This window comes from Coturnix japonica, chromosome 8, assembly GCF_001577835.2.
Source record: "Coturnix japonica isolate 7356 chromosome 8, Coturnix japonica 2.1, whole genome shotgun sequence".
NCBI lineage: Eukaryota > Metazoa > Chordata > Aves > Galliformes > Phasianidae > Coturnix > Coturnix japonica.
In genome coordinates, this window is record NC_029523.1 from 25,949,433 (window position 1) to 25,975,344 (window position 25,912).

The following is a 25,912-nucleotide window of genomic DNA, read 5'->3' on the forward strand; positions in this document are numbered from 1 at the left end:
TGCCCGGAGCGGGACGGCTGCGGCCTGCGGGCGGGATGGAGCGGGGCTGCGCTGAGGGGCGGGACGGGGCGATCCGCCATCGAGGGGCGGCAGAATGAACATCCATCCCTGCCCTTGAGTTGGAATAGAAGGGGATTTTAAGGCATAAATGAGTAGATGGTGGAGGCTGCAGGTGATAACAGCAGCTCCTAAGGAGCAGGGACAGGCAATACGTGTGCACTGTGGAACAGGGCACTGCATGGATCCAAGTCAAGGTTTAATTTCCATCTCTGTCCCTCTGCTAAAGGCACTTTCTAACTGTAAAGGCACCTTCCAATTTTCCCGTGCCTTCATTCACTTCTATTCCTCTTTTCCACGTTCTCACCCATTGCACTGAATGACAAAGACAATACTCAGTTACTCCAGACTAAATTGAATCACTGCTCTGGGTGAGTTTCCTTTGTTATTCATTACCTGACTCCCTGCACAGTCAGTGCTGTATTAGCTGCTCTGCTACGTGCTGAGCATAAGAGTCCTTGAGATGGATGTATCCACACAGCACAGTACTAAGAGTGCTGAGGACCTCCCATGTTATCTGTGAATGTTCTTCTTTCAACTCAGTTAAATTCCCAGGTTAAAAAAAGGAGAGAAGTACGCCCTCCTGATCTGTCAGAACTGGCTGCTGTACCTGGGGGCTCAGAAGAAGAGAGGGCAAGGAAAGGAAGGGCTGAGGGGCTGCTCCTGCTCTGCAGGAGGCTGGGAGGGGTGGCCAGAATAACCCCTGGGTTTTAGGTTTTCATGCACGTCAAGTTTCAAACGTTCAAGTTTTGAGTTTAAGGGGACAGTTTCTATGCTTACAGTGTGCGAAATAAACCTGCCTGATATCGAGTGAAATGAAACAAAAAGCAGGAAGGTGTTTGAGGCTTGAAGGATGCACACTCTTTGAGTTGCTCAGCTGTCTTCTGTGCTACAATTCGGGTCCCAGCTGCAGCTGTTCTCTCTGCTGAGAGTGGGGTCTCTCCCAGGTGTGTTGATTAGCAGAAGTAAGTAATAAGACCATAAAGCTTAACAGCTGCTCTCGTGTCTGGTTCTTGTTGGTAAGGTGCCGAGGTCATTGCAGCAGCCATCCTGATGTTAACCACCAGGACTGTACACCTTCCCTTGGGCCAGGTAGGATAAACATTGCTCAGTTCCTTCTCTTGTCTGGGTGCTGTTCCTCCTGGATGTGCTTTAAGTAGCTGTTCTGTAGTGGGTCACCACAGCGCAGTGATGTTCTGTAGGAGTGGTAAAGAGGAGTCGTGAAGTCTTCAGTGCTGTTTGTTTTTACGGTGATGCAGCCTCTGATCTTGTAGGAGTTTCTTTCATGTTATAACTTAAATGTAAACTCTTCCTAATGCTGGCTCAAATGAAATTGTTACCGAAACACTCTTGGAGCTGAAACAACAAACAAGGGGCGTTTTCTTATTAATATTAACTGCTTTAAAAGACTGAAAGATCTTTCAAGCGGATGGGAGAATTGAGCTTAACAGAATGTAAGTGTTAGTGTCACAAATAGTCATATAACAAATGTTGTCCCACTGTAGGGCGATGTGTGCTGGGAGCCTTTTTGCAAGAGATCCTTTATGGTGCACTAAATACGTGCAAACAGTGGGTATGAAGTTGTGTGATCCCTGGATTTTCAGCCCCACTGAGCTCAGAGCTCAGCTCATTGGGGTTAGTTCCAAGTACCATTTCAAAGGCTGGTAAAAATGTTTAATCTATAATTAACAACCTGGTGCTTGCAACCATCTTAGGAGAAGGCTGCAACTTTAGTGGAAATCTATTTTATTTTTAATAGGCTTTGAAGATACCATGTATGAAAATGACATATTGCTAGTTATTTCAGCTATTATGCTTGAAGTGATTAAGTACTGATACTGTGTGCATCTGAAGGTCTAGTTGTAAATAGAGTCTTTGCAAGCAAAGGCATGAAATGCTCTGGATTCAAGCAATTAATACAGATGGTTTACGGCCCGGGGTGTTTTTTGAAGTAATCCTAAATTAGAACCCTTTTGCTTTGCCTTTCATATATTATTTATTATCCTGCCAAAGGTTCTTTATATACTGGATCATGATATATTCATAAATTCGTGCGCTTTTTTTCTCCCTAGTCATTTGGCTGAAGACTTAATTAAATGGTGGCTGCTCGGTGTAGTTTGGTGCAGGGGGTCAGCTGGGTGCACTTCTTGCTACCTCAGCTCCACAGGAGGAGCTGCTTGCTTTGCTCTGCAGGGGCTGTGTGCTCGGTGAGGGGTCCAGCCCACTTTGCTGAAGCACAGAAGTAACTGAATATCAGTTGCTTACTGCAGCCCTGCGTGGTTCTTCCAGAGTAAGCACACGCAGGCTGTACAGGGACCAGAAATTACAGAGAAACGTCTGTAAGTCGATGGTGGCATCTCCAGCTGGAGCTCCCTGAGGTGCTGGTGGCTGGATCTGACTGAGGAGCGTGGTCTGTCCCCACAGGGCTCTGTGCCTCGTGCACCTGATGCCTGTATGCAAGTCAGCCATGCATTCATGTCCCCCTTGGGCTTCTCAGCTGGGATGAGAGTAACCATGGCTTGGTGTGGCTGCAGGCATGTCAATCTAATGTGCAGATTTGCTGATTTTTCTACCCTGTGGTGTTCTCTTTTCCTTTGCAACATTTAAATGTAAAAAAGTATTTTAGTGTTGATGCTCCCCTCAAAAGTCCTTTGGTTTATGCAATCCGCAAACCCAGTTTTTCAGAAGTACTGAGATGCTTGGAGGGGATTTAAAATTCTCAGCCATCTGGGGAGCAAGAGCTGGATTTTGCCTGTTTTTCTTATTGGTGTGTGCAGTGCTTATGGTTTGCTACATAGATCCTAAAGGTACTTTGGAATCTAACTCCTCTGTGAGTATCTACTGCTTTGGAAATATGAATTAAATGCACTTTTCAAGGGATAAAAGCTGTTCTACATTGTTTCATTATCAGAATTTGCTTGTGGAGGGGAACTGTAGAGTCACAGCCTGAACCACTGATTGAGCAGCTGGGGAAAGGAGAGGCACATGCTCTAGGGAAGCTGTTTCCAGCAGATGAGCACTGATTAAAATGCAGTCTGTGAAACTTTTCAAACTGGAAGAACAGGTGTGAAGCACTTGGAGCTTGCACTGCCATGGGGGTGGATGTCTGCCTGAAATGTTGGCTTTCAATCACAATCATCATTTTGATGAGTTTGGCACCTGGCATCCATTTGTGCTTTTGAAAAGCTGAGTTTAGTTGCTTTAAGCATATAAAGGTACTTTAAAATGCTGTCCTCGATAATATGGTGGTCAAAATCTTGAGCTGCCTGCACTGATGCGGTTACTTTTCCTGCAAAGGGGCTGTGGGAGACTAGTTGGATAATTACAGCACAGGAAGGTTCAGCTCATACAAGATGTGCTGGTCCTGCCTGATGTGGTTGTATGTCCAATGGATTAAGCAGTTGCTTTTCAGTTCAGTTTCTCATAGTGAGATTTCAATGGTTTGAGACCATCAAAAATCCTCGTAAGACTTGCTGAGAGCTACAGTTACTGCACCAGCAAAATGCAGGATGAAATCTTGGGAAGAACAAATAGGCAGAGGGAGCAGGAGAGATCTGAACATTGGAAGCAAGCTGTCTCTGCTGTACTATGGGAAATCAATAGCTTTTCTTGTGCAAAATCCTTTTTCATGCTGCCAGCTGTGCTATGTGGGCTGCTGTATTACTGTGTACTGCAGCAGGTTGTTAGTGAAGTAATTCTGCTGAAGTATGTTCTAAGAATAAATTATACCATCATCTCTGTCCTGTAGAGCATTATTGCTGTGTGCTGCCTACAGCTTGCTAGCAGGTGTACAAAGGTAAGGTGGATGTTTCTGGTTGTTATGATGGATTTCGTATCTGAACAGTTACTTTTTTTACTCCAAAAAGCATTTCTCTCATCATTGATGGAACTGCTACAATAAAAAATAATAAAGCCTATGGAACTTGGCTGTTCTGTGGAAGTGCCGATACCTTCTGCTGTTCCTGCTTATTCTGGTCTCTGCATCCTTTGAAAATTCCCTGTGAAATGAGACATGAGCAGTGCAGCAGATCAGCTGCCATGAATCTGGCCATCCTTCTGCTTTCCGAGTTCCCCCTCTGATGGGAACAGAGCAAAGCCACCCAGCCAGATGTTCTGCTCAGGTTTATCTTTTTTTCCTTGGTTTAAATGTAGCTCCGAAGTAATTAAACTGCTCTTTTTTTTTTGCTCTGATCCTAAGAATTATCAGCAGAATGGCGTAGTTTGTCACTGAGTCTAAAGTAACCCATTAGCACGTGCTCCCCTAAGGCTTTGTGCAATCTGTATCTCCCATATTGTGTGACATCCTGTCGGGGTAACCTTTAGAAGAGAAGGTGCCAATCGTAGCTTCCTGCTGGGTGTAACAGTGAAAGAAAAGTCCACCTGGTAGCTCAGTGTTTGCACTTGGTGTGCTGGGAGTTTTGTTCTGGGCTGTTCTGGACAAAAGCAGCCCTTCCCTTCAGTGTGTCTGTCCATGCAGCTTTTACTGGACTCCATTGCCAGCCCTTGTACTGGGGATGAGGAGAGATGATCTGACTTGGCTGCAGACCTTTGAAGAGCAGTTGTTTCAGATATAGGCATATTGCGTCCTGGTTCCCGTATCCGCCAAACCAGACCAAACCCAGGCGTGCGGATTTGGTGAGGCTGGTCTGACAAACGGTCCTTTAATGCACTTCTTATTTGTTGCTCTTCATTTGTGAGCTGTGTCCCAGCTGTGCCCGGTTCTCTCACAAAGCAGTTTATCAGGTCTGTTGTCCTACAGGTGTGTGGCAGCTGTTGCTCAAATCCAGCCGGGCTGCAGGAGCAGTCTCTGCAGTTCTGCTCTCTTGGTTTACTGCAAGCATTTTGTTACTATATCACTCATTTGCTCGTAACCATCCATACAAAGCACACGTTACAGTGCTTCCTCGTGCAGCAGTTTGGAGGGCAGTTACTGAAAAGACCCAAGGACGTGATGGTGTGTGGTGTGTTGTTATCTTACTGTGCATGTTCACGCCTCCTGGCTGCTGGTGAGAGGCGGAGACTCGCACCCGAAAGGCGAAACGCTCAGATTAGAGGCGGTAAAGTTCCCATTTTTCATCTCGCCGTCACTCGGGAGCAGCCGGGAGGGAACAGGCGACATGAGTCTGTGATTCTGGGAGATGCTCCGCGTGTTTTCAGGCGTTCGGCTCAACGGCTCCTGGTGCTTCCTCGTTGTCCACGAGCCTCTGAATTCAGGCGCTCCTTTGGGGGCGGCAGCAGCCGGGAGCTGCGGGGAGGAGCCGGGGAAGGAGCGGTTCTGTCCCTAGAAATAACGCTGAGATTCTCTGAGGTCTGTAGCGTCTGCAGGACTCAACAGCGAACCGAATGGCGTTTGTGTGCACGCGGTGTCACGGTGGCAAGTGCTGGTGTTGGTCGTGCTGAGCCTGCACTGCTTTGATTCTTGATCTGAAATATGGGCGCCTTTTGAACTGCTAAAGTGAACCGGAAGATCCAAACAGCTTATAAAAACTGGGGAATGGATGAAGAAAACACAAAGCGGATCTTTTTATTCGGAACTGTCTGCAGTCTCCTCAAATGGTACAAATTTTACAGAGATGTCTGGGAAACTTGAAGGCAGTCCCGTGCCTGGCTGCTGGTGGGATGTGCCGATACCAGCAGTGATGGCTGAGCTGGAGGATCAGAGTCGGAGCTGAGCCCCGAGGCTCTAAGAGTCTGCGGGTGCAGGCATGTTTTCTGTGATGTCCCCTCCTGTGTCTGTTAATGCTTGAGAAATCCAACAGGTGCCGAGGTAACTCTTACAGGAAGTCACAGCAGACAAGTGATCCACAGCTCCGTGTTCATAGCACGCTGCGGTGAGCGATAGTACCAGCAGTGCAGCCATAGCGAAGCTCCACTCCTGTCAGTGAGTTCAGGATCCTGCTCCAGGTGTCTGACCGCTTCCCAAGCACACGGAGCGAGCCCTTGCCTTCCTGGATTCCCGTCCGTACCGTTTTCTTGACGTGACTGATTTCTGCCACGTGGTGGTGGTAGTGCTTTTTTCTAGCCCTGAAAAGTTGTATCTAGGACCAGCGGAGGCGCGAGCTGCTTCATTTGTTACACGCAGCTTAATGGCAGCACGTCGTTTCAATGAAGGTTTCGGGCAGTTCTCACGCTGCTGTTGTGACCAGAGTGTAACAGTAACGTGTCAGCTTTGTACAGCAGGTCTGTTGTGCTGGTGCAAGGCCGCTATTGCCAGCTTCCTAGTCTTTGCATTTAATAACTTTCAATGCATTTGGTGATCTGTGGCTGCTTTGTTCAAATAACCTGCAGACAATTTACTTTGAGTCAATAAATATTAGTTTATAATAAGCTTTTCTCTTTTTCTCTTTGTAGTAGTGTGATTTAGGTGTTAATTCCCATAATATAACACAAACTGAGTTCTGCAGGTACCTTGCTTGTCAGCCTGGGAGCCCCTTGTCCAGGGGCAGTGATTTGTGTGCTGTTGCTCAGCAGCACGTGCTGAGTGTGAGCTCCTGGAGTCAGCCGATATGGTCCAGGTCTCCTTGACCAAGCACTGCATAGGATGTGTAAGGATGTGAAAGCCTGCGAGGTAGTTTGGTGAGGTGGTGGAGAAAAGTAATTGAGAAGGTGTGGATATCCAGCAGTCCTTAGCTGGCTGCCTGCAGGTGGGGATTTGAAGCAGGAACTCAAGTAGGAATTCAAATAAGCTTGATTCTAGTCACTGAAGAAGGTATAAAAGTGACGTGGCCCTCTTTCATTCATCCCTTGTTAGTCTTGCTCTGAACTCTCCTTGCATGCTGTGGCTTAGTGGTACGGCTGGGTGACATTTGTCTTTCCAATGGACACTGTGAAACTCCAACTACTCCTCTGCTTTTGCCTATTTGGAAGCAAGGGCTTCCAAATGTGGACCATGGACGGAGCCCTGGAGCATCCATGTCTGTAGCCGTCTGGGCTGGAAGTGCTGGCAGAAGTGAAGATGCAACATGAAGTTTCTGTTCTGCTGCAAGCAGATTATTCCATCTCCTTCTGTGTGATTTTGATCATATTTCTACTATTCTTCCTAATCTGTGGGTGATGTGTGCATGGAAAACGTTATGAAGACAGATCTTCTTAATACAAGCATTTATCTCTGAGGACTAATTCAGGGGAGAAAAAAAGAGGAAGATTTTCAAGTAGGAGGGAAACCACTTGAAAATCACCGTGATTTGATTGGAAACAACACTTGAAGAAAAATCCTGGGTGGAAGACAGAGGAGCAAATTGGGCATGTGATGAGAGAAGGATGGAGGAAGCGAGGAGGTGAGAGGCTTGGTTAAGCATTCTCTCAGTTAACTCACAAGTACTGCTGCTTCTGGTGAGGTAGGGCCACTGTGCAAGTTTTTGTTGTCTTCTCTCTGTTGCCCCACCACCCTCAGGAGCCATATGCTTGTATTTTAATAACATATGATACACAGATCAGAACATCACTTATGAGCTGGTTCCTGTAAAGATTAAATGCATTGGGCGTGTGATAGTGCTGTTTGATGTGGGTACTTCAATCTCTTCTATTTCACTAAGTTCAATATGATTTGACAAAGAAGGCACATTTGTAACTGAGGTCGGGGTGCTGTTATCCTCACTTGCAGCTCTGGCAGTACAGTGCACTGACAGGACACCGAGAGCATTCAGCTGACACGACCAATAGACTCATAGTGATACTGCAGTATAGGCCACAGCGAGCAGTATTTGAGTTGTACAGAGTTAAACATTTCTTCACATTTCTGTAGCTGATTTGTAAGCTATGGACAAAAATGTCAGTCTCTTAAATATTTTTCTAGGTCACGGTGCACTATTAGCAACTGGCATCCTTTATAGCAAATTACAACTATCCAATTTCTAGCCAACTTTTTTTAAAGAAACCAGATATTCTCTGACTCAAAGACAAGGTACAACTCTAAAATTGTTAGAGCTTGGTGTTAAAAATGACCTTCATGCAGTAGGAGGTTATTTTGTTTAAATAGAAGGCTAAAAATAAGTTTTCCATTGCAGCAGAGTCGATCTTGATAGACCAAAAGAACTGTTGGAAATTCCAGAACTTGTCCATGTCTGGTGGCAGCTGTTGGAGCAGTTGAGGAGAGAAGAAAGACTTGGCCCTCTCTGTAGTGCTTGGTTGGAAAGAAGCTCATGAATAACTGTAACTAGGAGGGCTGAAAGGTGTGGCCAGGTTCATGAAGGAACCAATGTGACAGAGCGCAGAACTTCTGGCAGCTTTGTTTCATGTTGGACCCTGTCTGATGGTGTGTCCTAAAGGCCAGAGACCTTTGTGTCCAGTTCTGAAGTCTGGCTCCTCTCTCCTTAGGCACATCGAATCTCTAATGTATCTTCCCTTCAAAATCTGGCTGCTCCCATCTTTGTGCAGCCAGTCTGTGGTATTCCTGCTATGCCTTCTTTTCAGATGAACATTTATGTGCAGTAGAGCAGTCTGACAGGAATACCTTTCATCCTGTTCAGAATAGATGGTGCCATAGAGATTATGGTAAATGGACCTAATGTCCTTGGTCCGCTCAGGAGTTGTCATCTCTATCCCAAGAGTGCCTTAGCTCCAGTTTCAACACTGCTTTTGAAAAGTGGGTTTTCTTCCCTCTGGACTTACATTTTAGAAGCCACATGGGGCGTGAATTCAGGTTTGTGCTCAGTGGCAAGGTGCAGGTGTGCAGTCCTTACACTCGTTTCTACAGTTTCAAAATGATGGTGAAGTTTTTGCTTCGCAGCTGCTCCTGAGCTCAGTGCTGTACTGTGAATGTTTCTTGTAAGTGTCGTGTTGGGGCAGTTCAGCTTCTGAAGCCCTTATGGGGACTCTGCTCTCGCAGATGAAATTTTAAGAAAATAGGAAACTAATCTTCTGGGGGGATTTCAACCACTGAAAAGTGGCAGCTCCTGGATGTTTCCACCTCTCCAACCCTGTAAATGCAGGAGGAGTGGTTGTGGTTTACAAATAGAACGTGTTTGCTTGGCTGATTAGTAAAAATCCAACAAAAAAGCTGCTCTTCTATTTGTACCATAACTCATGGGAAAGGAAATTCTTCTTGACAGATGAGCATTTTAAAGGTAGTTGAGTGTGCTTAAAAATATAGATAATGGTCTCATTGTCTAAACAGCTGTTGAGATAACAGATGTATTCTGGGGTGATCATGGCCTCATTTAGCTCTAGCTTTCCTAAGTTTAGACTTCTCAAGCATAATTGTTGTCTCGGTATTGTCAAAGGGAAGCGGGCAGGAACTGAGTGTGAGATGACCAACATGCACCTCTTGGGCTGGAGAACTTAGGTCAGGCAGCAGCCAAGCTGTGCTTGTCCTTCTTTCCCAAGAATGAAAGAGCTGATGTGTTTGCAAAGAGGGCTGGTCCACCTATATGTGGTTGTGAAGCTCTATGGCAATATATCCCTTCAGGCTTCGTGAAATGCCATCCTTTGATGGTAGCAGAGGTGGGTGCGGAGCAGATAGCTCCAACCTGGATTTGGAACACCTCAGGAGCCAAGATCTCAGATAATTCTAGCCTCTGCATATTTAAAAAGGGCACAGTGATGAAATCAGCTCCAGATCTGAGCACAGAACTGGTGTTCTACAACTTTTCATAGATGTCTCATTTGGAATCTGGAATTTGGCTCAGATCCATCTCGTTTGAGACGTCTCCAAACTAAAGGTTTTACCAGAAGTTTCTAATGGTGTGTTTTCCTAATGCAGATTAATGGCTTTAATACAGCTTGCTTCCTTGTGAGCTCTCATAGGCAGCGGAGCAGGTGGGCAATGGCACAGTGTGATCCCTGGCTCTCAGACCTGCCCTGTGCCACCTGTGCTCTGCTTCCCTGCTGCTGTGTGCACCGGGTGGGTTAAAACCTGTGGATCCCTTCCAGGCCTCCAGTCTGTCACCTATAGCAAAGTTCAGTTTGTGTGTGTGTGATGTGCTCCGATTAAAGCCAGGAAAGAATTCTGAAAGTATTTCAAAAGTTTGTGCTTAAAGTGCATAAAGAAAATGTTTGAGGAGTGGTGGCTCTGTGATGCAGCCCTGGGGTTCAGGCTGTATCCAGAGCATGGACTTAGATGGGTGCTTAGTTGGGGGTAGTGCTCAGCTACAGCTTTGGCCATGTAACACTTAATACTCTGCTCTTATAAAATGGCAAAAACTGTAGCTAAATTTGTTATTTGATCTCTCTTTTCTTAAGAGATATCATTTGGAGGTCATACAAGATTTAATTGAATTAAAAGAGGAAAGACAAACCCAATTGCTTGTGCTATGGACTTGCCCAACCAATCCCAAGTGCAGGCTGAACTCCAGCCCCCAGCTCAGCAGCAAGGGGCTGAGGCACACGGACTTCATTATCACAGAGTCATAGGACTGTAGGGGCTGGAATGGACCTCTGCAGAGCAGCCAGCCCAACCACCCACTGCACGTTACAGTATAAGCGCTGCTGTGACTGAATGGAGGTTCCTGGGGAGCATCCTGTGCCCACCTGCAGGCACACAGAGCTGGGCCATCAGCTGCCAGTACCAGCAGTGTCATCACTGTGCCATCACAACAGGTTGTTGCTGTGCTCAGGGTTGGTTCTGTGCCTCATCTCATCTGCACCATGTTGTTGTCTTTTGTAGTAGTGGGGATAGTTCTGTGATGTGCTATCCAGCAAACAGCTGTGTGATGCTGAGTAAATGCACATGGAATACCTCAGCAGCACCCTATAAAGGAGAGCAAAGGATGCAAGAAAGGTGTGTGTCCAAAGCTTATATGGGCAGATTAAATATTTTCTCAAAGGTAACATTCATCCTGAGCGATTGCAGTGTGGTGATTCATGCAGCACAGATTATACTTGAAAAAGTAGTCTGTAGAGCTGCCTAATTGTATAACAATGCTCAGTGATTTCTGGGGCTTTGTCCTACGAGTTATTGAGCAATTCTAATGCAGGAAATACAAAAAGTCAATTTATAACCAGCTATCTGTATTTATTGTCAATAACTGTGAGTAATAGTGCTTAACCAGTGTTTTGTTGACTACTGTAGAACCAAGGGATTATTTAGAGAATTAACCATACTGTAAACATTCAAATTAAAAGGAAAAGAAACAATTTGTGAGGTTTTTATTCACTTGAGAGATCTTTCTTCTCTTCCGTAACTGGAATCCTCTCAGGTTTCGGGGGCTCCCCTCTGAGTTGTGGCCATGCTAATTACATCCCATGTCACACAGATGCTCTATCTGCTGATACTGGAGCTCTCAGAAATCACAATGGACAAGGACAGATGTTGCCAGGTTTAAAAATAAAACTAAAACAACATGAACAGCGTAGCGACTCATCAGAATTCATCAGCAACCAGGGTTTAATTCCACGGCGCTGTACTGTTATCTGTCAGCCATTCATGCAATTAAGAGAAAATATCTCCCAACGTTTCCATGGTGCTAAAGCACTCCAGGAGAACAGCCAGCCCACACAGGGCCCGCGAGCGATAAAATATTAATTCAGAACAAGCACATGTTCGATAATCTCAACATTTAATACAGGCAATAGTAATTCGGTCCTAGCAAATTGTTCAGTTAAACAAAGCTGTGCCAGATAGTGTACTACTTGGCAGTGGGTTTATTTGCAAAAAAATAAAGCCTATTTACTGTGGGATTAGGACCGCAGATATGGAAGCAGAGCCATGTGAGCAAAGCAGATACTGTGGCTGCTGGGCTCGGACTGGCTGCAGGGAAGGCTCCGCTCTCAAGGTGTGTGTCCCCAGAAGAAAGGGAGTTCAGTACAGCAAGGAGAGAATAATTCACCTGCTGCATGCTTTGGAGCTGACAAAGGGGGCTGCCTTCAGTGTCTGTTGCAAGAAGTTACAAATGGAAATACAGTTTGAGTTCTGAATGATACGGTGTGTGGCTGGGGGTTGGACTTGATCCTTAAGGGTCCTGTCCCACTTAGGATGTTCTGTGAGGTCCAGGGTGAATTTGTAGCAGATTGGTGTCTCCACTGTGCCAAACCGCTGCTCCTGCTGTCCATGTGTTCCCTGCAGCCAGCTGTGTGCTCCTTAATGCTGAAGCATTTCCTGGCACTGCGTGAGCTGTCTGCTGCAGCCAGGGTGAGGTGAAGCTGGAGCACTCCACAGGAAGGAGGTTGGACTGCATGGTCCCTTCCAGAATCAAGCAGGCCATGATTCTGTGCAGTGAGCTTCGCTAACAGAATCTGGCTGTGCTGGAGATGGCACCTTCTCTTGAAAATAAATCAGGCTTGAGGTGCCAACTTTTCCAAATGCTTTCCTTAAGAAATTTCAAGAGTGGTGCAGCATTTCTACATTGTGCATCTCATAGATGGATAAAAGGGAAGAGGTGGTTTATTTACTTTTCTCCCCCAGTAATAATGGTAGTAAGGTGCAGGCATAGGCTGTGCAGGGAGGTGGGGGTGCCTCCATCCCTGCAGACACTCAGAGTTAGACTGGGTGGAGCTGTGGGGATCCATGTTCACTGCAGGGAGGTGAGACTAGATGGCCCTTAGAGGCCCTTCCAGCTCAAACCATTCTATGACTGTGGTCTCCTGATGCCCATATCCAGTCTGTGGTGCCTGGAGCTCTGTGCTGCTGCTGTGTGTTCACAGCACAGTGCTGTGTGCTCAGTGCTCTGGGGGGAGGCAGGAGCCATACTGGGGTTTTGGAGACCTGCAGGTGGTGAAAGGCCCATCAGAAGCCTTCGGTTTCCTTTTATCCATTCTTCGTAATGTGATGTTTTTGTTCAGGTTGTTGCTAAAAAGGAAGAGCTGGAAAGCTGTTAGGGGAAAGACCCACAATGAGTTCAGGATGCGACTGCACAATTAGCTGGGAAACTTGGCTTGTTATCAATTGCCTTGTAATAAAAAGGACAAGCTCACAGTTTATCTGGTAATACCGTTCGTCAAGAGCTGGTGATACATTTGCAATGTGAGTAACGTGCTTTGAGAATGGATATTTATAGTGACAATTTGTGGAGAGTCTGCAACTTTTTTAGAGCCTGTAAATACCTGGCAAACAGGGTTCTGCTGGCTCCCTTAATCAAACAGACCATGTCAGAAACCAGGCAGTGGTGGCTGGGAAAAGGCTTTCAGGGGCTGAGGGGTATTTTGAACTTCTTAAGTGTTTGATCTAAAAAATAGAAATAAAACCCTGGAAGAATAAAGGAGGGTAGCTGCAGCAAGAAGGGGGTGAGAACTGTGCTGAGAAGGGGAAGGTTGAGAGAAAAATACTGAGAATTTCTGCTTTTTGCTTTTTTTTCCCCTAAAATTTTCCACTTCGGTGGCTAATTAACATTTCAGAGAAAGGAAGGTTTTGCTAAAAATCCAGCACTTCTGCTGGAGGCTTGGCTTAAAAGTATGTCCTTGGGATCTTCAAGAAATGTGTGGGAAAATAGGCTAATATTGGCACTCGTAATATTTTAAAGACAAAACAAAGAGCAAATACAGCACCATTGCAGGCTGCCTTTCCAGGCCATTCACAAATTCACACAAGCATTTTTTTAAACACTTGGCAGCTCATCTTTAATGTGAATTGTGCTGTTCTTGCCATGTTGTTCTGAATAATGCATCCTGGGTGTTCAGTCCCTTAAGATACTTTTAGACTTATTTCCACTTTGATGTTGAGCCAAGTTAGTGTCCGGATTGGTAGCAGCTAAAGTTAGTTCTTTTTTTGTCAGTACATCAACTCTTAACAATTGTAGTTCAACCCTCAGAGCCTCATTTTTGCTGGGTCCCCCTGGCAGAGCCCAGCACAGGGCAGTCCCGAGGTGGGTGAGCACAGCTCTGGAAGAGAAACAGGAGGCAAGAAAATGGGGGTCAGGGTTGGAGCAGCCTGAGGGCTGGGAATGTTTCATGACCAGCTCCTGTATCAGAGATTTGTCCTGCACTCTGAGTTGTCAAAAAAGCTTTGTGCTTCTTGCAGCCGGTACAACAGCTGATGGAACAGGATGATTGGATAAACAGATCTAGAACCAGAGCTACAATGCTTCTGAGATCTGGGTTATCTTCCATCTGTGGTTTTCACTTTGTCCAGAACAGATCGGCAATCTGCTGCTTCTCCAGTGTCCTCCACAGCATCACTCAGCACACACTGAAGTCTGTTGTCTGACTGCAGCTGCTCAGTGCTGTGTGTTGTGGCACTGCTGGTTTCTAGCTGTGTTTAACTGCTGTAGCCCGTGTTGATGCGTGGGAGAATGAAATGCATAAAATCAGGTGAGGTGTTTCAGAACAGAAGTGAGCCAGTCTTTTGTTGTGCAGATTGCCTTAATGCTCGACTTGGTCATAAGAAAAATCTTATTAGACAATGTATCCATCTTTGTCCCTCTAGTATGACACAAAAATGAGTAATGATTAACGTTGATGCATCAATGCAATGCTCCCATTTTCTCTTGTTTAGTAAGAATACTTCTTGTAGGGTGAGAAATATGATGGGGAAAGCAGTTATTGGTTGGATTATGTCTTACTGTTACAACAATAAATGCAAAAGCTTCCAAAAGGTGGATACAATATTCATTGACATCCTCTGATGGGAGACTGACAGCGCTGCAGAAAAATTGTGGCTTTAAGCTTATTTATGTGAAGCTTTCCAGAAGTCATTCATCACCGGCTCTTTGCTGAATGGGTATTTCTTTTTCTAATAAGGTATTTCATCCTTAAAGCTTTGTCAGACCTTCTGCTGGATGTTAATGTGTTGGCTGTTTGTACGCTCCTGACGGGGCTCCAAATTGTGTTTGTGACAGCGCAGTCATCAATAAGGGCTCTGGGTTTCCATCTTCTGGGGCTGCTTTCCTCTGCTGTGCTTTATTGGTGCTCTTGCTTCATCTGGTTTTGGGAGCCCAAATTTGCAGCTGTGGGCACTGCTCTGTCCCAGCACATGTAGCTGCTGTAGCATTACTTGGCCTTCTTTATGCCAAAACAGTGTTTTTCCAACCTGCTGAAGAAAACCAATCCATCCTTCTGGGAGGTGGCTGTGATTGGAATACTGAAGATCTTATGGTATTTGTTGGATGTTTCAGCTTTCCTCTGAGCGCTCTCAGTCACTCTATGCTGACTGGTTTCCCAGCTGCCTCCAGCTCATGAGGTCTCTTGGTTTCGGACCTTCATTTCTGGCTTCCAGCTTTCTTTACAAAGACTTTAATTTTGCCATCTTTCTCTGGAGAGCAAACACTTTTTCCTTTGATTCCTGCTGAAGTTCAGTGCTGCTTAGCCCATGTGCCCAGAGACAGGCCAGTCTGTGACAAGGCAGCTTCCTCCTCCCCCAGGCAGAGCTGAGAGGCCGCGTGGATGAGGATTATGGCAAACACTGTTGCTGTGTGGAAGTCACTGATCCGTAAAGGACTTTAAATACAATGCTGTGTACACTGGCTTAGCCGTGAGAACTCAGCTGTGGTCTTTGTGTTTTTGTTTTCATTTTTTTCCCAACTAATCCACTCCCAGGGCCAAGGCAAAGCCAGGAATCCTTTGGCTCTTTGTAGATTATGGCTGCGCTCCTGGAAACAGTTCTGAGCCTGGAGGATTGCTCCTAATACGCTGCCGTCGTTTAGCTGAAATACTCCGGATTTCAACTGTTCTGCCCCTTTCATGCTATTTTTCTCCTTTGCTTTTGTTCCCTTGCTCCATCCGTCTCAGTTTTCTGCTTCAGCAAGGAGGAGCTGTGGGTCACAACCAGATGTTCTCTACTGCCTGAGTGCTGAAGTTCCATTGGGGCTTTTTGCCTTGAGTTTCTACAAATGTTTTGGTGTGGGGGCTGTGGGAACTGACCTGTATTACCTTGCTGGAGTTACCACACTTCTGGTTGTGCTCTGCAGATTAAACCAGAAGAACATCACTGGTCTTACAGCACAACTTGCAGAGAGCAGCAGCCTGCTTTGTGTATCGCAGGAAAGTGGGGCATTTCTCCTCTTATTTACTCCAGGTATCTGGGACTTGGTGTGTTTTTAGCAGGGAGTATCAGAGCTACTGCACTTTAGTGGAGGTAATCTGGTTTTTTAGGTCCAGTTCTCTCTAATGCCAAAGTAATTAATGCTACTTGTTGATGATGTGGTTGGTGGGGATGGTTGGATGGTAGGACTTCATGATGTTAGAGTTCTCTTCTGACTTTAGTGATTCTACGATCACTTCCAGCAATGGATGCTTTGCAGGGTTTCCACAGTGCCTGGGGGAGATGGTGGGGCAGCCATGTTCTGTCCTTCCTCAGCCCCTCAGACCTTGTGCATCATACATCTCTGTGCTTGATTTTGTCCTTACTGCTTCCATTGTGCCCGAGCTCATCCATAAACATACCATGCTGCCTCTAATTATGTCCATTAATTCTGTATTCATAGATCATTTGAGGCTTACTTGAATGCTTAAGATCACTTCATAACACTTAAAAGAATGTGAATAATGAAGATTTATTATTTGAAGACATGTTTCTCTTTCCTGCTGGCCTAGGATATATTTTTGCTTGCACATGGAAGCCATTGTTCCTCTGTCTTTTACATCCTTTTCAATATTGTACTGCTGTCTGAAACAGCACATTTCAGCACTGTATATCATGGCATAAGCACAATGCAGATTGTATTTTTTGGGTTAAATGGGTATGAGCCTGGCAGTCTGAAAACCTGCTGGTTTATGGGCCCAGCTCACCTCCTTGATTTCATTGAGGTAAGTAGATTATCAGGCCCCTTTTAATTTCAGTTTCAGTGTAAAGACCTCCTCCATTGCTTTCCTTGCTCCCTTCCAGCTGGGTCCAAGCCTGCTGTGAACCTCTGTTCACTATGAGCTTGTTTGAGGTGCTTCTGCCTCCATCCTCCCTACAGCCCAGCCAGGTGCCCACATCTGTCTCTGATCTCACAAAGAATAAACTCCTTAATCAGACCCCCTGCAAACCAAACCCCCCCCAGGAACTTTCAGAGAGGGAGGCCCAAGCTCCGCTGCGGCTGACCTCACAACACAGCAGTTCTGAGTATGGCTGTTGCACCCCCCAAATGAGAGAGGACAACCATGCAGCTCCAATTTCCAGCGGGAATCATCCCTACCTAACTTACTGCTTTAAATGCTTGTTCAGAAAGCCCAGAAACTGAGAAGGGAAAACAAAGTGATGGCTGAGTTCTCACAGTTTTACTGGCAGAATGTCAGCGTCATGTTTTATACAGTGTACATGCTGTTAAGGTACTGAGACAAGCAGGAAGTCGGAGATTTCCCTGCCTAACAGCTCTCCGATGCTCTTGATTTTGTAAATCTCTTTATTCTGTAGTATGTGATGGGAAAAGGCCACCTCAGTGATGAGAAAAGCCACTGTAGGGAATGACAATAATATGTGCTTATGTCCAGCTTTGGTTCTAAGCTCTTTTGTGCTTGGATTTATAAAAGCTGCTTTTATTATTGTTGTTTTATCTCTTCAGCTGGTCTGGAAACAGTGTATTAGTCAGATGTGTGGGCAGTGAATTACCCATGATGTCAAACTATATGTTGTTAATTAAAAATACGTGCCTTTGGCATATTAAGTATCCGTTAAGAGCTCCATCGTTTGTCTGGAACGGCACCGTGAGTTGTGCTGCAGGAACTGGATGAGCTGTAGAGACCTGAGGGCTGGATTGTGGAGAGCCCAACTGGGCTGATTAAATGTAAAGGACGGAACTGTTGCTTTGGATTATACACTTGGTGTAGCTTCTGCTTATCAGCTAAGGAATAAATCCTTAGGGCTTAGCTGGGTGTCTGGGCGAGAACAAGCAGGTGAAGCACAGCCTCCTTATAGTGGTGGGACTGTTGTGATTTGCTGGGGATGGTGCACACGGTGCCTGCTGCTGGTCGTATCCCTACAGCGGGGGTTTGCAGCGAGTTGAGAAATTGGATTTTTTTAGACTTGACGTGATGTGCTGCTAATTCAAACAATATTTATTTTCCCACAGACAGTGTTTCCAGAGGTGTGTGCAAACGGAGATTTGTAGCACTGTGCTATCGCCTTAAAACTGAGAGCTGGCTTCCTTTCTCTTAAGAAGCAGGCATTAAGCATAAGGTATTAAGTGTACCTTCCTTCATGCAGAGTGAGCTGTTATTCCTCAGCACAGGCAGGCTGGCTAGCAACAGCTCTGGCCTCAGCTCGCTTATTTAAACTTATTTAATTGGCTCTGAACTTAAATTGATTTATGAATAAAATATGGCCTTGATATGTGTAGCCCACTTTTGAATTAACTCAGTGATGATTTTTGACTAAAATGATGCAATATTGTATAGCTGTCAGTGTTGTGTTTTATAGTTAATGCTTGCTGTACTTGAAGTGGGCTTTGATTTGCAGAGCTGTTGCTTGAATGGATATGTATGTGGGAGCTCAAAATAGATTGCGTCTCACTGGGAATAGGCAAGAATAAGGCAAAAGTGTTGTTTAGCATAAGGAAAGATGGGGCTACCGGAGCTGCACCGGGGCCACAGAAATGATCCCTTCTGAGGAAATGGTTCAAACTAAACGAGGGGAGATTTAGATGGGATGTAAGGAAGAAGTTCTTTACACTAAGGGCGGTGAGGCACTGCCATGGGTTGCCCAGAGAGGTGGTGGAGCCCCATCCCTGCGGACACCCAAGGTCAGGGATGAGGTCAGGGATGCTCTGAGCACCTATGGAGCTGTGGCTGTCCCTGTTTGCTGAGAGGGAGTGGGACCAGATGGCCTTCAGAGGGTCCTTCCATCTCAAACAGTTCTGTGATCCTGTGACTTCAAAGTGAGCTGCTGTGCTGCAGGTGCCCAGGCTGTGAATCCTGGAGGAAATGCTGAGCTGCAGCCCAGCCCTGAGAGTGTTTGTGATCTGGGTGATAACTGCAAAGGCCTCTGCACAAGGGCCGGGTGGGGAAGCCCGTCTGTGCCAACACATCACTACTAAAGGGAACTGATACCACTACCAGAGTGATGTGATGTTTTTATTAGCATTAAAGAGAGGAAGCGGGAGCAATATTATACTTATTGATTCCTGGCATGAGTAAGAAAGAACCCAAGAGGAAAGAAGAAGGAAATTACACTTGGCGGCAGCGTTGGGCAGCACTAAGGACTAGCAGTGCTGATAAGGAGAGTGGCTCTGAAGTGCAAATCCAGACTGAGAAATTGCTTTGTGATAGCATGGAGTGAGGCTTGGGTGGTGTTTTCCCAACTGCTGTGTCTGTGTCCAAGCCCCCCGAGGCAACTCCAGCCATTAATAAACTCTGTGGCAGCTCTGAATTTCTGCGGTGGGCACTGAGTGGTGACCTGTGGGGGTACAGCAGACCTCATTTCAGCCTTGGCTGTGCACAGACTGCAAAGTTTGTGGGAATAAAAGTCAGTAAGAACTTATTTCTGTCCCTAATGTCAGCAGCTGGCGCTGTGAATGCACGTGGGGAGCTGACCTGCTGAGTCAGGTGGAACCTTTCTGCAAAACCTCTTTTCAGAGGGAAAAATGCTTTTTTGATGAGATGTGAGAGTTCCATGAAGAACCAGACCTCAGTGTGAGATTCAACTGGAAGAAAACATGCAGCAAAATGATGTATCTATATATAGATAAATGAAATGTAATGGGACTCTCGGCATGAGTAGAGGCAATATAGCAGGAGCTGGAGTGGTCTTGGATGGGTTCTGCACACAGGGGAGACCTGCTGCATTCATTGACAGAAGCCCCTTTTGTATGTTATGTGAGAAATGCATGAAGAAGTGTGTGTGGGTTTGATCCATTTTCCTATGGATGAACATAGGGTGTAATGAGTGAGAAGCTGATAAGGAAAGGTGCAGCTGTAAGGCACTCCAGACAGTTGCCATAACACTTGGCTTGGGGAGATTGCGGGGTGAGCTGGCCTGAAATTGGCTGGTTTTGGGTTTGGTTTCAAGGCAATTTCAGAACAGGTTCAGAAGATGGCAAAGAGAAATGGGATGAAAGGTGTCCACATTAAATACTGCTTATGGCACTGTGGGGGCGCTCAGCTCCCTGGAAGAAGCACAACCCAGGGGGTGACTGCTCTGTGCCTTCCTTGGGGTGCAGGGGCCCTGGGCTGCTCTGCAGCACTGTGTGCTGCTTCACATTTTGCTTTGTGCCTACAGGGTCATGTTTAGTACATGTTAGTCCTTCTTGGCCTAAGCAGGCTCCACAGAATGCTGCAGTGAGGAGAAAATGGGGGACCCCGAGGTGCTGGAGTACAGCAGGTGAGCATGCAGTGCTGGGAGCAGGGTTGCTTAGCAATGAAGCGAGGCCTGTGCAAAAAAACAGAATAAATGAGGCTTGAGTAGCAGCCACCTTAAGAATTTCCCCTCTGTGTGCTTTTGCTGCAGGTGAAGGCAGTGTGCTGCTCCTCCAGGTTGTGGTTTTGCTGGTGCTTGCAGTTGTGTTTCTGTGGTTTCCCTCTGAGTGCATCAGAACAGCAGCACTGTGCAGCCATTGCATTTCCACGGGGCTCTGTAGCACCTGAAACTGGTTTGATATGAGAATACCGACAATACTTATGGCTCTACATCCAAGCTGTCACCATGGGCTGTGTTTAGTAAATTGGGGCTTTGTAAACCATTCCATTTGAATTTTTCAGACGTAAGTGTGGAGCTGCAAGCTTTGTTTTCTCGCGTTGTAGCAGAGATCTTAATGGTCCCCCGGTGTCCTCTGAACAGTACAAGAATCCAATTAAGGGAAAAATAGTTTAGGCACACACAGGATTCACAGCGGAACTGCTTGATGCCTTTGAGGCTTTTCATGGAATCACAGCATGGTTGTGTTGGAAGGGACCCTTCCAGCTCAAATGGTTCTGTGGTTTAAAAAACAAAACCCAGAGCCCAAACTTACTAAGTTTAAACTTGAAGTTTACGCTGAGAGAGGTGGATTCTATAGCTAGTGAAATTTGATGTAGATAAATGTAGGAGCATGGCCACAGATTGAATTAGGGGAGCAGTGCATCTGTTTGTGTCAGTGAGCTGCTGAGCTTCAGCCAAACTCTCTGCTGGCCCCTGGGGTCTGTGTCCACTGAGCAGCCCCAGGGACTGCAATGCTTTCAGCCACAGGATATTCAGAATTTAAGCCATGGCAAATGATCTCCTTTATCCTATGACTTACTGCAAAGGCATCTACAGGATGTGGACATTCCTCACTGGAGAGCATGTTGGCTCCTGCTGGTCCTGAAAGCTGCTATAGATGTGAGAGCTGTGGTTTGTTTGGGGTGGTTCTTGCTGTCTGGAGTTGTACCAGTCTGTGTCACCCAGTTGTGTGTAGGCTGAAGAGCATTTCTTAGGATGCTCAGCTGCATGCAAAAAGGACTTTGTTCAGATTGGATATTAAGACAAATCTCTAAAGAGAGGTTAGCACTGGCACTGCCTACCCGGGGGAGTGTTCCAGAGCTGCGGGGATATGGCACTGATGGACGTGGGCATGGTGGGTAGGGGTGGTCTTCCAACCTTAATGATTCGATGGTTCAGATTTCTTTTTTCTTTTTCCTTCTTTCTTTTTTTTTTTTTTTTTTTTTTTAATGAAAGAACTCAGGGCTTTCAACTGCAGCCTGAGACTGAGCCTTTGTGAGCCTTTGTGCCCTGCTTGGCTCATTGGTAGAAGGCAGGAGATGAGCCCAAAGCCCCTGGCACAGCTGGGGCCTGCCAGCTCAGGTTGAGTGAGGGTGAAATGTGTATATAGTGGTAATTGCAGGGAGATAAAGAACCTGAGGGGGCTGAGCTCTGGGATGAGCTGTGCTGCACGCAGGGTTTTAAAACAAGCTAAATCTAAGAATGAAGTGTGAAGCTGAACTGGTGCTTATGTGGTGCTTTGAAGATCACTTGGGCTCTGAGCAGAGCTATGTCTGGAAAATGAACTTAGGTGTTGTCTTTCTGTACATAGGCTCTGTGATTCAGTCTTCTGTTCAGCACATCTCTTTCCTCATTCTGTTCTTTACAAGATGGCAATATTTTTTAAATGAGGATTTTATTTTCCTAATGAGCCATGTAATTGTTGGGTTTGTTTCCTGGATTTATTGATGCATTTGGGGGCATCTTTCTGAAGTTTTGTTTCTGCCCCAGCTCCTCTATAACTTCCAGCATCGCAGCCAGTGGTTCACAGCTGATACCACATTTCACTGTTGAAGACTTTTTGATAAGGAGTCCCAGCCCAGCAGTGCAGCATCTGTGTGGCACTTGGAGGGCCAGGCTGCAAGTGCTGGGGTGGGAGGGCTGTCAACAGATCCACCATGCTGGGAAATGTCTTGGGAACAGGTCAAGCCATGAGCTGATCTCATCTTTCTTTAAACCTCTGTGTTCCTCCTTTTTTGTCCTGGGCAGTGTGTCTCCCTCCTGGGCTCTTTATGCTGGCAACCAGGATTGTGCTGTGGGAAGAAAAAAAAGCCCTTTGGTTTATGGAAGGACCACAGAGATTAATTGTTAAGGACTGCTTACTCCATCTATGCTTACAAGTTGACTGGGCATCCTCAGGAGGCAGATGAGCCCCACATGTACGTTATGCCCAGAAGTGACTGGAACTGCCCCGTGCTTTCTCAGGAAAAAGCAGTGAATTGGAACCCAAGATGCTGAGCTGAGAGAAGTGCTGCCATTCGTACAAAGGACTCCTGAGGAACCAGGAGATACAAGCGGCATCCTCAGACTGAATTGTTTTTGCTTTGACAAAAATATCTCAATAGAACTTCTGCTTTGGAAATGTGGAGTGAGCTGGGCAGGGGCTACACACAGGATTATGCGAGCTGGTTTACCTTGCTCAGCTGGTACATTGCTGGAGTTGGAGCAGTTACGTTGTGAAATATGTCATGATGTGCTTGCTCCTCAAATGGAGAAAATGCTGCAGAAGTCCCAAAGATTTACTTGCAGATGGGCAGATCCCCATGTCCACTGCTCATGTCCCTCAGTGCCACATCCCGATGGCTCTGGAGCTCCTCTAGGGATTGCGACCCCCCCAACACCCTCTGGGCAGCCATTGCCAGTGTCTGATCACTCTTTGGGGGATAAATATTTCATAACACCTTACCTCAAAGGTGTGGACTCCAGGGCCATGTGCTGGGAATGGCGCTTGGCAGCACCTGGAGGAGTAGCCTGGCATACCCAAAATAGTGTGGATTCAGAAGGACGGGGTTTGAAGTGGCAGAGAAGCCAGGTGACAAGAAGGTCCATGTGATGTCAGCTGCTTGTTTGGTGCTTCAGCCCAAACCAGCTTTGTTAGTCAAAGTGAAATACTGTGGGCGGTTAATCCTAAACCCACCAGGGATCCTGAGCAAAATGGCAGCACGAGGCAGACACAGCAGCGTGGGAGCATCTGTTGCCATGCCAACCTTTTAATTTAAAGCTATAGCCGAGCAGATGCTATCACATCACAAATATAGGTTTACCTTGTAGTAACGATGCTGTTCGAGGCATTAGATTTGCCTGTGTGTAGGGATGCTTGGGATCTGAAGTATGCATAATAAATCACAGTGCTGTGATAGCAGTGTTTATCTTCTGTGAAATAAGAATTAGGCTTCCTTGCACTCATCGTTTTGCATGTTTGAAACCATAGTTTGAGGTTTTTTTCAAAGACATCTTTGCCAATCTCTCTCCTTGGAGCACAGCTACCTAACATCCCCTTTGTTCACCCACCACGTACCCCATCCCCACAAACCTCAAACTGACAGGAGACTGGGAGGGGTGGGGGGTCAGACACTGCTCCCAGGGAATGGGGGTAGGATGAGGGGTGATGGCCTCATGCTGCCGCAGGGCAGGGGCAGCCCAGGTGCTGGGGGAAATGCCTTCTCTGGTAGGGTGCCACTGGCACAGGTTGCCCAGAAGCAGCATGGTCACCATCCTTGGAGGTGTTCCAGAACTGTGGGGATGTGGCACTGAGGGATGAGCATGAGGTGGAGGGAGGAGGGCTGGGCTTGGGGAGCTTGGAGGTCTTTTTCAACCTCAGTGATTCTGTGATCCTATTTATGCTGCTGTCTCCAGACTGACCATGGGCACCTCTGCAGGGCCATCACTCAGACGTGCTCTGGAATTTCTCTAGCGCATCCAGATTTGTCCTGTAGTGAGACTGACCTCTAGTACAAACACTTAGAAAAGCTTAACACTGTTTCCCAATCTCAAAGCAGCATCTGTTTTGACCAAGGTGCCCTAACGCTCTGCAGCGTGCCTTACAGCAGCATAATGGTCTCATTTATGAGCCGGCACTGTTACCTTCCTTTAGCTCTGGCCTGTCTGACATTTCTATTTTCACAGCTGCTTCCCCATTCTCATCCCCCACAAATTCCCTGCTACCCTATTGTAGCCATTTAAAGCAATTTGTTCACTAAGTCTCCTCTAAGTAGGAGGAAATTCGTTAGCAAATAGCACGGGCTGTGTCAAGGCACCACACAGGGATTTTTTACCTGCTTGACTCAACGGACAGAGGCAGTTTGATAGATCTCCGTGCAGGCATGTCACTTGGCAGCTACTGCACCTAGATGAAATGTAATGTGGAAATAGAAGTGAAAGAGCAGAGAGGGGAAGAACCCCCCTTGCTTTTGTGGATGAGGCCAGGCACAGTGTGGATATGTTCTTCTCTTTTTAAGGCCGTCGCCATGCTACCCTTAGGTAGGGGAGAAGAGAGTGTTTAAGAATTCAGCTCATTTAGAGTGATTCTTAATCTCTCTTCCCAATTATTTAATCACTGAAATAGCACTGAGGATGTGTCATAAATAATGCTGTGTCTGTTTCTTCAAGCTCGCTGCTCACTTCTCAGCTGTGCACACTGCAGCAAGACAAGGTTCCTTCATCTTTTATTCTGACTGATCTGAATCATGTTACCCAGTAACACTAAAGCAGTCTGGGAAGGAAACCAAAGGTAACTGTATTTTCCCTCGCCTTAACAAACACTGTTGATAGTCACCAACATGAGGGCAGTAGTCACCTTGCACACTTAGATGTGCGTGCACACCCAGTGCCTCCAGTAGCACCACTCACCTCCACACAGGGTGTTTGCTATGGCATTCCTGCTTGAAGCTGAGAAAGGATTGCTTCACCAAGTAGTGTTTGTGTAGCAGCTGCATGGCTGTGTGCTTGTGAGATGCCTCCTGCCTGCAGAGTGCTTTCAGCTCCTTCTGGTTACTCCCAGCATCCTCAGAAGATGAATGAGCCCTGGGGTTGGCCTCTTCTGTGATCAGCAGAATATGGGCACGATACCATGCTGCTGCAGTGGGCTGCAGACCAGCACAGCCCTGGTGATGCATGGGTTGGATTTTACTCTGTGCTTGTGCGAAAAGTCCCTGCGTGGAGTTCTGGAAATACATCCTTGGAAGTGTTGTGGGCTGGTACTTTGCCACTCTTAAGATAACTTCTTATTTGCCTTATGGGAGTGGGCTGTTCCCATGCCCTCTGCTCACCCATGAAGTTGAAGCATGTCTTGGTGTACTGCTTCCCAGGATCCTGGCCACAGGTGAGAGCTGTGCCATGGCTGCTGTGCCATGGCTGCTGTGCCATGGCTGCTGCCCCCGTCCTGCTGGGTACAGGGAGTGCAGCCCCAGGGAGCCCAACCACTGAGGGTGTGGCAGGAAAAACAAATCAAAGGAGGGAGCCATCACAAGCAAGAGATGCCTGCAGGAGCTGTGCTGCATGCCATGCACAGCAGGCAGCTCTTGCTTGTCATTGTTCTTACCCCAAAGGCTTGTTTTGCTGCTGGCACACACGTAGGTTGCAGCAATCACCAAACGTAGAGAATCACATTTCCAGCACTGTAGTGGTGCTGCAGTGCGATCTCTGGCTCCAGGCTGGTGCCCAGCAGAGGTGTTATCCACTAGCCTGCACCTAAGGGCAAATCCATGGTCACATCTCTGTCCATCCATACCCGTCCCTGAGCTCCTGGTGAGCAACTTGAGTGAGCAGCTTCGTCCCTGCTGGCTGCTGTGCCACCCAGGTGTCTGCTTTCCAGGAATGCAATTCAGCTCCAAGAGGAGAGCGTGCCAGCTTCAT

General features: G+C 46.6%; 1 protein-coding gene across 2 annotated transcripts in view; it reads left to right on the forward strand.

Annotated features, from left to right (window-relative positions):
• The first annotated feature begins 51 nt into the window (after positions 1 to 51).
• Positions 52 to 25,912, forward strand: part of LRRC7 (leucine rich repeat containing 7) — a 169,574-nt gene continuing 143,713 nt past the window's right edge. The window contains exons 1-2 of one of the 2 annotated variants that reach the window (XM_032446216.1): positions 52 to 428; positions 1,082 to 1,149. The gene's annotated coding sequence lies outside the window, so the exon portion shown is untranslated. Of the gene's footprint in view, positions 429 to 974; positions 1,150 to 25,912 lie in introns of those variants that run through there. The other variant, XM_032446217.1, reaches the window with a different exon arrangement.